This window comes from Cryptomeria japonica, chromosome 6, assembly GCF_030272615.1.
Source record: "Cryptomeria japonica chromosome 6, Sugi_1.0, whole genome shotgun sequence".
Taxonomy (NCBI): Eukaryota; Viridiplantae; Streptophyta; class Pinopsida; order Cupressales; family Cupressaceae; genus Cryptomeria; species Cryptomeria japonica.
In genome coordinates, this window is record NC_081410.1 from 31,314,965 (window position 1) to 31,329,018 (window position 14,054).

Sequence of the window (14,054 nt, forward strand, 5' to 3'; positions counted from 1 at the left end):
TTCACTATCCTATCGAACCCCTGTCATTACCCTCCATTATCCTATTGTCCCTCATGTCTAGTTTCCCTTTCCACCTTTGATCTTGACAAGGCTGAGGATTTTCATGAGCATCATGCATCTTGTTTGTAGCTTTTAGTCCATCATAGCTTTTGGTATTTATCCATTTTCTTATTATAACCCTTCATCCATATTCCCTAGCTTATTGTAACTTTTTGCCACTATCCCTTAGCCTACCCCGACCTTCAGTCCATGTCCCTTAGCCATTCTTGGTCTTGCTTATCCTATCCATATCTTACCACTATCCATACACTCTTTTTCATTCCTTGATCTTGATCTAACATAAGGACGCAAAATTTAAACATGGTTTCAAAAACCTCTTGACATGTCCCTCATGCCATGTCACTGCTTTAAATTGTCATATCCAGTCTCTTGTCTCATCATGCCATAGCCCTTGAAAATTGCATCCGCATTGTCTCCATGATAAAAGGCCTTTGTCTTCCCTCTATCCACCATCATTTCAGAAAGCCTATTTATTCACCTGTCATATTCCTTGCCTTGCTAGACATTGGAGGCAAAATCCAAAAAAAGTCAAATAAAGTCCTGAAAAAATGAACACAAAAAAAAACATTATAAAACTCAAAAAACAAAACAAAAATATCCCCCTTGTTCATAGACAGATCGTTGAGCATACATCCAACAACAATCGATCAAACATTTGTGTAGACAACAAACACTGCGCTTTACTGCAAATCACGCATTAACAGATGAACTTTTTCAATCAAACCAGACATTCAAACTGATCAAAATTGTCATATCAATCAACCGCAAAATTATTTGTCCTTGTCACTACTATCATGGGTCTTATACAGGTTGTGGTATACTCGAAACCAGATTGTGTCCTATCTTAGACAGGGTACCGCATGTCCTGAAACTAGACGGCATGATCGTCCTATCAACACTTTCAACTTTTGACAATGAAGACCAAGATGTTTGTTTGACTTGTTGAAATTTAGTGAGTCTTATCATTTATTGATTTATCTTCGATCATGTTCCTATGTTGCTCGATGATGTCACTGAGTGATTTAGAGTGACCGAGATGGTTCATGGTCCCTTTCTTTTTTGTTGTGATTGTTGTTTGTGGAATGATTGTTACAAACTGGGGCAACTGTATCCTTGGGTGTCTGTGATAAGTATGTTCGCTCTATGAACACCGCACATACCTCGACCCTTAATGTATTCACCCTAGGATGCTTCACTCATTCCTTGTGTGTGATGTGTCTGTCTTTTGCAAAAAGGGTTGCGTTTCAGCTCTGGCCTTCAATGCCATGATGCTATGCATCCGTTTTGCTACATTAAATAAAGGTTCTCACCTACAAAGTGCATTACTGAAAGCAAGTTTTTCTTCATCTCTAACTGTCCTTTGTCTAATTTCTTCTTACTAACATTTCTTCCATCAGTCTTGGCAATCCGTTCGATCCTATCATGTTCTATCATTCTTATCTATCAATTGGCCTCTTTTCTGGATGTTTCCGACCAATTCTTCGAGGGGGCATGCATATGTCATTTTCATTGTCTGGGACATTTTCATTATTGTTCTTTGAAACAATGCTTAAAATTGCATTGTCTCAAAGAGGGGCAAAATGTATACGTCTAAAACTAGTCAATGCTTGCGGAGTCATATTTTAACATTGGCGCATTGCCTTATTTTAGGTTTTTGCGTCGCATTAACATTTCTCCTATGTTGCGTACTTGGTCTTTATCATTTGTGAGCTTCGAGTCCTTCTTCTACATTCTTCATTTACCTCGCTTTCGATTTTGGTCTTGTCGATAACAATCTTCAGTCATGATTTTGATCGATCTTATCCTGTCGCATCAATGTGTGTGTTAAATTGTCATCATTTTGGACATCGTCAATCCTAATTAGGGTTTTGTCCTCTTTTCAATCTTGTCATCTTGTGATTGATTCATCATCGATCCTTGTCCTTTGATCAAATTGTCATCAATCTTTTCGTCTTGCAATCAATTTGTCATCGATTGTTGTCATTTTCAATCTTGTCATTTTGCGATCGATTTGTCATCGATCGTTGTCATTTTCAATCTTGTCATTTTGCGATCAATTTGACATCGATCATCGTCCTTCTCAATCATGTCAATTTGGATCAATTTGTCATTGTTCCTCGTCAATTGGCACATTTATCAATCAAATCACTTATCAGCATTGGTCTTTTATTAGGTCAAAATCATAATTGAATCGACATCAATTATCTTACATCAAGACCTAATTGTCATCCTTGCATTTCTAATTCATCTTCTAGGGTTTCATGATTTATTCATTTAACCTTGTTTGTCATTTCTCCCTCTAGGTTAAATAGTTTATTTATCCTAAGTCTTCTCATCGCAATTAAATGTTCATTTAATTGGCTAATTAATTCCTCCCTCTTTTGTGAATTAAATTAATAAATGAAAAATTGTTAATTAATTCACTTAATTCCTAATTTCCTCATTTTCTAATTTTCCTAATTCCTAATTTCCTCATTTTATAATTTCCTAATTTCTAATTCATCTAATTTTCAATTTTCTCCTATATTTCTCCTAATTTTAATGAGAATGACATAGCAAATTTGTCATAATTTGTCATAATTGACAATCAATCAATTTTGACATAGCAATTTGTCATAATTGTCAATCAATCAATCTTGCATAGAAAGTGTCAATTTGTCATAATTTGTCATAATTGTCATTCTTGATTTGAAATTTTCATTCGAATCTCCTCATGCTAATCTTGTCTTTTCTCCAATTTGTCTATAAATTGGATGAATTTCTTCAATCAAAGTCCCAGGTCGAATCAATCACGCTTCTAGTACCCTTATGTTGTCATCTCGTCTTGTCAATCTTGCTTTCACATTATACTTATGCACTTGAAGGTGAGATCCACAAAACAAAGTAATTTGAAGGAGAAAGAATGACAATGGAGATTTCTGGAGGAGATATTCACATTTGCCATGGTTTGCATTTGAATTGAATGTCTTGTTTTTTATGCATCTCTATTGAATGTAATTAGGATTTGTCATTGCATTTTGGTTTTCGTGATTGAGCTAGGCCAATTTGCTATTTGCTTTGATGATTTCCAGATTCCTGTTGGAATTAGTGAGTCTTATCATTTATTGATTTATCTTCAATCATGTTCCTATGTTACTCGATGATGTCACTGAGTGATTTAGAGTGATCGGGATGGTTCATGGTCCCTTTTTTTATTGTGTTTGCTATTTGTGGAATGTTTGTTACAAATTGGGGCAACTATATCATGGCATGTCTATGATAAGTACGTTCGCTTTGTGAACGCCGCACATACCTTGACCCTTGATGTATGCACCCTAGGATGCTTCACTCATTCCTTATGTGCGATGTGTCTGTCTTTTGCAAAAAGGGTTGCGTTTCAGCTCTGGCCTTCAATGCCATGATGCTATGCATCCAGTTTGCTACATTAAAATAAAGGTTCTCACCTACTTATGTGCATTGGTGAAAGCAAGTTTTCCTTCATCTCTAACTGTCCTCTGTCTAATTTCTTCTTACTAACATTTCTTCTGTCAGTCTTGGCAGTCTGTTCGAACCTATCATTTTCTATCATTCTTATCGATCAATTGGCCTCTTTTTTTGGATATTTCCGGCCAATTCCTCAAGGGGGCATGCATATGTCATCGTTATTGTCTAGGGCATTTTCATTATTGTTCTCTGAAACAACGCTTAAAACTCACATTGTCTCAAAGAGGGGCAAAATGTAGACATCTAAAAATGGTCAACGCTTGCGGAGTCATACTTTAACATTTGCGCATTGCCTTATTTTAGGGTTTTTGCGTCGCATTAACATTTCTCCTATGTTGCGCACTTGGTCTTTATCATTTGCGAGCATCGAGTCCTCCTTCTACATTCCTCATTTTTCTCACTTTCGAATTAGGTCTTGTCGATAGCAATCTTCAGTCATGATTTTGGTCAATCCTTGTCCTTGTCAATCTTGTCATTTTGAGATCGATTCATCATTGATCCTTGTCCTCTTCAATCGTGTCAATCTAGATCGATTAGTCATTGTTCCTCGTCAATTGGTGCCTATCAATTTGATCAAATTATCAATCAAAGCATTTATCAACATTGGTCCTTTGCCAGTCAGAATCATGATCAAATCGACCCTACATCAATTATCTTTTGTCAAGACCTAATTGTCATCCTTGCATTTCTAATTCATCTTCTAAGGTTTTATGATTTATTCATTTAATCTTGTTTATCATTTTCCCTCTAGGTTAAATAATTTATTTATTTATCCTAAGTCTTCTTGTCACAATTAAATATTTATTTAATTGGCTAACTAATTCCTCCTCTCTTTGTGAATTAATTAATGAATGAAAAATTATTAATTAATTTTCCAATTTACTAATTTCTCCTAATTCCTAATTTCCTAATTTTCTAATTTCCTAATTTCCAATTCATCTAATTTTCTATTTTCTCTAATATTTCTCCTAATTTCATGGGAATGACATAGCAAATTTGTCATAATTTGTCATAATTTGTCAATCAATCAATTTTGACATAGCAATTTGTCATAATTTGTCATAATTATCAATCAATCAATCTTGCATAGAAAGTGTCAATTTTGTCATAATTTGTCATATTTGTCATTCTTGATTTGAAATTTCCTTTCAAATCTCTTCATGCTAATCTTGTCATCTCTCCAATTTGTCTATAAATTGGATGAATTTCTTCAATCAAGGCCCCTGGTCAAATCAATCACGCTTCTAGTACCCTTATGCTGTCATGCTATATAGACAATCTTGCTTTCACATTATGCTTATGCACTTGAAGGTGAGATCTACAAAACAAAGCAATTTGAAGGAGAAAGAAGGACAATGGAGAATCATGGAGGAGACATTCACATTTGCGATGGTTTGCATTTCATTTGAATGTTTTATTTCCCTATCTCTATTGAGTGTTTTTAGGATTCTTGTCACTGCAATTTAGTTTTCGTGATTGAACTAGTCCAATTTGCTATTGCTTGTGATGATTTCCACATTTCCTAGCTACAGGTTGAAGTGGAAATCCTTTGACAATATCAATATCCCAATCAATGAAAAGAAGGAGCTGATCAAAATCCTAGGGTCTAGAGTTATCGATTTTCATCCTGGACATGATAAATTGGTATGGGATAGCTCAAAAATAGGGGACTATAACACTAAGGAGGGTTATAATCTCCTAATGGGAAAACAGCTAAGACCAAAAAGTAACATTCCATTGAGACTATGTTGGGATAAAAATTACTTACCTGAGGTCAGGTTGTTCTCATGGTTAGCACTACAAAATAGGATCCTCGTTGCTGACATATTTAGAAAAATAGGATATGCTGGCCCAAGTAGGTGCCCTCTTTGTGAAAAGGATGAAGAGAATGTGGATCACATATTATTATCCTGTAAATTCTCTCATTAGTGTTGGAATTGGCTACATAATAAACTTGGATGGATCTCAACAATACCAAGTTTTATTATGAGCATGTTTCAAGCTTGGCCTATCAGAAACATGAATTGCTTGTATGGAGCTCTTTGGATTGTTGCTCCATCTATTGTCATATGGGAATTGTAGAAAGAGAGGAATAAACGCATCTTTAAAGAGAAAATATTGGGATGGGAATAACTAACCAATAAGATGGAAGCTACCATTATTGAGATTATGAATAATAGAATCAGGAATAGGTCGTATGGGGAGGCAAATATGACCTTTTGGGATGAAAATATGAGGGGTCGGTGGATTGGGCTGAAGATTCCTCATTTTATTGGACTAGGGGCTAAGGAGGGAAAGCGCAAACAGGAGAAGTGCGTGTGGTAGCCACCCAAGAGTGGGTGGCTCAAGCTCAACTTTGATGGAGCTTCTAGAGGTAATCCAAGTCAGGCAGGCATTGGTTGTTGTCTTCATAACTTTGAAGGGATTGAGGTGGTGCGGTTGGCAAAACCAATAGGTATAGAAACTAACAATATGGAAGAACTTATGGCTCTTGTGGAAGGACTAGTAATGTGTATAGGGAAAGGGGTGGAGAAACTGGCTATTGAAGGGGACTCGACCATTGTGATCAATTCTTTGAGAAAGGGGTCCATGCCAAACTGGAGGTTGGATGCAATAGTAAGGAGGGCTTTACACTTAGGCTAGTCCTTTAAGAAGATTACATTCGATCACATCTTTAGAGAGGGTAATTCTAGAGCCGACAAATTAGCAAACATGGGAGTGGGTGGGATCTCCATAGTATAAATAGGGGCTCTCTTGGAGTGTCATCTCACAGGAATGTTATGGAACACAACCAACATTTCATCGGTATCTAGGTTTGGACCCTCATTGACACCTGGGGGTTGACAAACCTCTACTATTCCAGTCAATCGATCTAACTCCTTAATTTTAGCATCTAATAGTGTTTTCAGATTTATATAGATATACTCATATACTAGTATAATGTATATAAATATTTAGGGTAGGATATAGTCTCGTGTTCCTTTGGTCTCTTTATCCTTGTATTGTTTGATTTTCCCATATATATATATACATACATACATATATATATACATACATATATATGTATGTATATGTATGTATATATATGTATATGTATGTATGTATGTATATGTATATATATGTATATATATGTATGTATATGTATGTATATGTATGTATATATATGTATATGTATGTATGTGTGTATATATGTGTGTGTGTGTGTATCTATATATACATATATATGTATATATAGATATACATATATATGTATATATAGATATACATATATATGTGTATATGTGTATGCATATATGCATATATACATATATGTATATACATATACACATATACATATATACACATATACATATATACATATATACATATATGTATATACATATACACATATACACATATACATATATACATATATACATATACACATATACATATTATATATTTATATATTTATATATTTGTATAGATTCATATATATACTGTTTATACATACATGCCTTTATTTTTTTATGTATATATATGTACATATATATGTGCATGTTTTTTATTTTTATGTGTATACATGCATGCCTCTTGTGTGTGTGTGTGTGTGTAAATACATATATGTATATATGTAAATACATATATTCAAACTTATTTATATTCTAATTAGAAAGTCTAATTAACCTTTGCTACCATCTTTGATATTCGGGGGCATGTATTTATTATTTTAATTTCACCCCTTCTAGCCATTAATTTTCTCCGATGTGATCTACTCAGTATTCATTTGAGGCGTCTAATCATTATTTAGTCAGGCTACCTTTTGAAGGATCGAGGATAATTTGGAGGTCATCGATAGTGGCCTAGGGACAGGTATTAATCTCCATATGTGTTACGATAGGTTTCTACAAATTTATATGTCCTTTTTGGCAGGCATGCATAATATGTGACATCATATGATTTAATGAGAATAGCGTCAACTTTTAGCATTTTGAAGGCTATGAGTGTTTAATGCATACTATTTTATGATGTCAGACCATTATGAACTAGAAATTTTTTCTCAAATGAGAGTTTATAATGGGTTTGTGTGACGTCCTTCTCATTTAGTTTCTATTCTTATCCCTGCTATCCCCAAGCTTGGTAAGAGCTTTATTTCAAATGGATACTCTGGTTAAATTGTCTTGCAGTAAGAGGCAGATGGCAATTTCAAATATGATCACACAGGATCATCTGGTAGGGATTGTCAAATTCCCTCATGAACTGGTAATTGGTGCCATTCTATAGATGTTTGGGGAAGAATGTGCCCTTAATGAAGACAAAACTAGGGCTAACTCTAATATAGCTTGAAAGGAGAGTGCCTGAAATTACCCAAAAATTGAATTTCCTGTTGTGGTTGTTTCGCATCAAGAGGCCTAATTGCCGCCAATGATTTGCTCAATAACTCATGGAGGAAGGGATTTTCAAGTATGATGAAGTCCTAAACATACCCAATGCCTCCTTCCTGAACAATGACGAGGAGACTATGGATAACGCTGAGAAGAAAATGAGTACTCCCAAGTGGGAAAGCGGGGGCAACCGTAAGAGAAAGACATTAGTTGATGGCGCTAATGAGCTAAGCGTTGGCTTCTCTAGAAAAGATAGTAAGGGTAAATTAAATATGTCAAAATAAGCCTTGCAGAGGAATGACATTTTTGCTATAGTTTACCTAGAGCTTAGTATCTGCTCCGCTACGGTTTCATACTTATTGCTTCGACTGCTTTAGTAATCTAGACTTTATAATTGATAGAATTTGGTTATATGATATTTATGGTTTCAATGGTGGTTAACTCTTACAATCTATGGACTTTCACCTGCTAATATTATTGTGAAATATTTAGTAGCTTAATGCTTTGTTGGTTGCTTTGTTATTTCTAGGTTTTGCTTTCTTAGCTCCTATTGTTTTGGGTTTCTGGACTTTGTTTTAGTAGTTTTTTGTTCTACTTGTTTGTCTATTGGGTTCTTGTTTAGGTTCCATGGGGTTTCTATTTTTATTTACTCAGGTGTGTGTGTGTGTGTGTGTGTGTGTGTGTGTGTGTGTGTGTGTGTGTTATGTCATTTTCTTGTATAGTGTTAGAGATGAGAATTGACCAAAATGGATGTTTTTAGAAATTTTCTAAGGGCTTATGTGGAGGATTCTGATCTTTTGGATGCTTTATGATTCCAAATATGACTATCGAAAGGATGAACCATCTATGTTAATCGATAGAGCAATTTCTATATGTAGTTATAACAAGTGTTTGCAGGGCAATGATAACTACCTGATGTTTTATGACTAACAACGATTCTTAGAGGAAAGGTGTTGAAATGTTTTTTCAGGGGCTTGCAGGAGCATTGGAATTTAGAGAAAATAAAGGAATGGACTTCCACTTAGAAGTTGGTCAAATAAGAGTTTTGAAATGACAGGGCCTCCCTCTATTAGGGAGACTGATGTATCATTTGTAATAATAAAGTTGTAATATGCCATGTTGTGGCAAGCCTTGTAGAATATTGTACTCAGAGCCATAAAAGGAAATATGACTAAGGATAAGCATAGGACTGGCAATGTAATATTTTTATGCAAATGGGGATTATACCTCATTTGTCACCAACCTGCTTGACTATAGCAGGGTTTGTAAACTAGATTTCTTGGACCTTACTGGTCCCAAGCAAGACTAAAGGTTTTCTTTACTCCATTCTTTCCTACCAGTGCCCGCATTGTATGGAGATGTACTTTAAACTTTTTATTTAAAAAAAAATTGGCTTCGGCCTATTACCCATCAAAAAAAAAATCAATTATAAATAATTTATTTATTCATAAATTTATTTTTAAAACTACTTTTAATAATTGATTTATTAAAAGTAATTATTAACTTTTGTATGCGGGAAAAGTGGGCTGATAGAATTCAATATGTGAAAATATATAAAAATGACTTGTCCACACACACACATAGGACTTCTTGGTGCAAGCTATGGAGTAACAAAGTATTACTCAGCTTCCCAAGGTGGGTCCCATGGTTCTCTATCTCACAATGTCCCTCAAGCCAATGTTTTTGCTCTCAGATCACTGAGCAAAATGGTTTAGGGATGGCAAATGCAAGAACGAGGGATGCTCTGATAGATTTTAGTATGAAATGCATCCTAAGCTATGCATGATCTTAAAATGCAATAAACTAGATTATAAGATGACAAGGTTAGTATGAGTACTATCCTAACATGATATATTTACTCTATGATTGAGCTAAATGATAAAGAAAGTATTCTAAACATGCATATTTAGACTAGTTCCTGATTTAAAAGAGACTAAATGATGAGCATAAAAATGATATGAAAGATTGAATGTATTTGAGCATAAGTGTGATGCTACAAATTTGAAGGATGATTGTTATGGAGGAATGAGAGCTCTATTTATAGCAAAAACAGGGCAATGGATGGTCAAGATTGAATGGTTTAATCAAGGGTTGAGTTTGAAAGTTGGGGATCCATGTTTGTAATTGGCACCAATGAAATGGTGACAAGTGTCAACATAGGGTTGGATTGAGAGAAGGGGTTGGAGACATTGAATGCCTGAGAAGACCTCATGGTTATCTAGAGGCTAAGGGTCAAGTCTAAGTTAGGATTACCCACTGGATTAAGAGTTAATCCAAGGATAAACCTTTGTGCAAATGATTAAGAGATAATCATGGTCAAAGCATTAATGGCCTGATGAGACCCTTGGGTTGGATGAAGGTTGAGTCAAAACAAATGTTTTAACCATGTAGGAGGGTTTGAGTTAACCATTAATGGTTATTGGAGACTTTGGGGATTAAGTGGTTGAAAGTTGGAAGCCTTCAATGGTTATCAAAGACTTTGAGCCATTTAGTGGTTGAAGGTTGAAAGCCTTTAATGGTTATCAAATACTTTGAGGGTTTGAGAAGTGACTTCCCTTTGCTTAGGGATGTGACAAAGTTTAGAAGAGGGGTTAGGTTAATTAGAAGTGATTAGAAGATTCTAGAAGGGATTAGAAAGGGGTTTGGGATTTTGCAAGTGGATGGAGGGATAATAGGATTTAATTGAAATAAATGATTTAATTCAATTTGTTTGCAATTTGGAGAAATTAAATAAATTAGATTTATTCAATTTAGGATAACTATTTAATTAAATTTGAATTTAATTAAAAGTGGATAGGGGGGATTTTATTGAATAAAATGATTTATTCATTAAATGGGTATAGTGAATTTAATTTAAATAAATTGAGTAATTTACTTAATTAAATAAGGGAATGTGGGTAATCTAATTAAATTGGATTTAATCAAATAGAGAAATGAACATAAAATATTCATTTAGGAATGTGGTCATTTTATACGTCTACAACTTTAAAATTCAATTTATAAATAACTACTTATAAAATATAGAATATTCAACATTACAAATTTATAATAGTAACTTGAGCTCTTTTGATTTATTTTTAAAACTTAAAAATAAATTAAACAGTATAGCTACTTTTAATAATTGATTTATTAAAATTTGTTATTAATCTTAAAAGTCAATTTATAATACTACTTTTTAAATTTATAATTTTCAATATTAAATATTTATAATACAAGTTAAGCTCTATTAATTTATTTTTAAAACTTAAAAATAAATTAAACATTATAACTACTTTTAATAATTGATTTATTAAAAATAGTTATTAATCTTAAAATTCAATTTTGAGTGATTACTCTTTAAATATATAAGTTTCAACATTAAAAATTTATAATGCTAACTTAAACTCTACTAATATATTATAAACTTAAGAGATAATGTTTTTCTTTCAATTGACAAGAAATTTACTCTATTATTTTTTAATATTTATTTGTTCGTCTTTATTTTCCTTATGCAAATATCTATTGGTGGAAACTTTGATGCATTGCGTCTCTTATTTACTTACCCTTTGTTATGATTGGACCCTCTTGGGAGTTGTGCTTGTGAGATGTTATTATTTAATTGTTAGTTATATTATTTTATGGTTTAATATTTAAGTGGACCTTCATATTTTATATATTTTATTGTGTCTTAGTTTATTTAATTAATTGGTTGGTTATATTATTATTTCTCTTTTTACACTCCTTTGGGTTAATTAATATATTATTTGTTGTTTATTTATTTACTTATATTATTTTTGTGGTATAACATTTATTGGGCTTTTGATTTATTTATTTTATTTATTAGCCCTTTCTATTCTATTTATTGGTTAATGGGTTTATTTATTATTTATTATTGTTTATTCTTTCTTTTTTTATCGGTAAAAGGCCGAAGCCAAAATATTATATTAAATTATAAGCAAAATTACATTCTTCGCTCAGTGCGGAAGCCAGTAGGAAAGAGCGGAGAGGAGAAAACCTCTGGCCTTGCCTGGGACATTAAGTCCACTTAGATAATGACTAAAACTCAACAACAGTTATAATTACATCATAACCTTTTGAATCTTTCTTTCTGGACTAAGCATACTCCTATAAGCCCGGATGATTTTTTCTCCCTTATCTCATTTTGTAGCGATGGGCATCCATCGTGGGACTGCTCCTGTCAGCATTCTGCCTTCACTCCCATTAGTATCTTCCTCATTTATCTTGACACCCAGACTTTCTGCTAGCTCTGTTACTTGCAAGATAATCTCAACACTACCTTATAGCAAACCACTTCATGAATTGTTAGCTTGTAAAAACAGACAATTTTCAGATAAACATGGCTTGCATAACAATTTCCACCACTGCTATTACAACCATGGTATCTTTTATATTGAGACGGTAAAGAAATCCTTTTAATGTTGACTACAAGATGAAAGATTACCCAGGTTACAATAGCACTATGGAAAGTGTCCTTACCAAGATTGTCAAAAAAATCATTAACACAACCTCGTATATCATTAGTTCTAGGATAGCATCTGGTGCAGGAGCACCTAAGGGTGAGGAAATACCCTTTGCAATTTTGGAAATTTTGGCATAAGGACTGAGTCTATTCCACTAGGTTGTATATTCAGAATTTGGAGCGCATTTTTGTCTTCATATTTGAAACTTCATGTTTTCGACATAACCTGCCCTGATGAAGCCGCTAGCGGTTGGAGCGAGTCAAAGAAAACCATCGGGTATCGGTGGGAGTGTTTTCCACCTACCCAATAGCCCGATGAAACCACCAACTAAACCACCAACTAATGGGTGAGAAAGGAAACCACCGACTAACAGGTGAGCAACTCCCGAGTTAATCCATGTCGGTCGCTATACCGCTATGGCAAGTTGCATGAGGTTTATTGCCCGTGACTTGGCGACCATGGTGGGACCCAGTGAGAAGGCCGCAAGCAGAGCAAGACGAAGTGGAGCCATCAGATATCGGTGTAACCAGTTTGTGTGCAGCCCGATAACCCGATGGGAAAGCATGCGATTTGGAGCGCACCATCGGCCATTAGCAGAACATGTTTTGGGCTATACCGACAACCTGATAATGAATTTTTTTGTGGGGAGCGGACCATCGAAAAGACTGTCTCGATGCTAACCTGATAACCTGATGGAAACCAATGTGGAAGTGTGCAATTTGTCAAATGTCATCGAGCATTGGTGTTAGTGTTTTCCGGCTACTCTGATGACCCAATAGGGGAAACAAGTGAGTTGTAAACGACCATCAGACGTTGGGATAAGTGTTGTGGTGCTAACCTGATGACCCGATGGAGGTTGAAAATCAGTTACAGACAGAAACCAAATTGTGTCGAGTTGAATCTCGTCTATTGGGGATGTTTTCAGGACATGTCACAGAGGCTATAAAAGACCCAATGGGCATTCTGTAAGAGGTTGGATTTTTGGATTTTTGGATGTGTTAGTTCCACAAAATCAGACTTTTGTGCAATAACAAATAAAGATCATTTTTTGGTTATTTTCTCATAATTCTGTAAATAATGGTTTAAGTTTCTAAATGTCAGTGTGCTAGAGTAAATGTGACTTCTCTGTGTTTTGTAAGTTCCGATTGTGAAGTCATGCCAAGCTCGGCTCTGTAAATAAGTTGTCATTTAGTTTCTTATTTTTATGTTGATGACAAGCAGTCATAAACATGGCTCTATCTTGATTCTCCATCCTAAGATCCACACGATCATTGGAGGTTGTCAAGAAGAGCCAATTATGTACAATAGAGTTCCATTTGTAGCAGACCAGGGAATGGCGTTGGCCGTTTTAGCAAACTAGCCCTAGGCGAGCTTGATGATAGCCCGACTAGGTATCAGTGACCCAAAGGAAATCACTTGTAGGGTAGACCGGAGTCTAGGCTGTCATCCTCAGGTTAGAGGAAGAAGGGATTGAATGGTGAGAAGGTCCCAGGATGAGGAGAAAACAACTTAGGAGAAGTTGTAAGCATAATCCATGGTAGAACAAACCCTGCAAGGTATCTGGTTAGATTCAGTGGATTAGTGAGTTGGTGGATTTACGAAAGTGAATTCACAAGGAGTAGAGTAACAACCCTCAGTAGTGAGGACCTAGAGTGGATTAGGTGAATAAAGAGAAGTATTCTCGGAT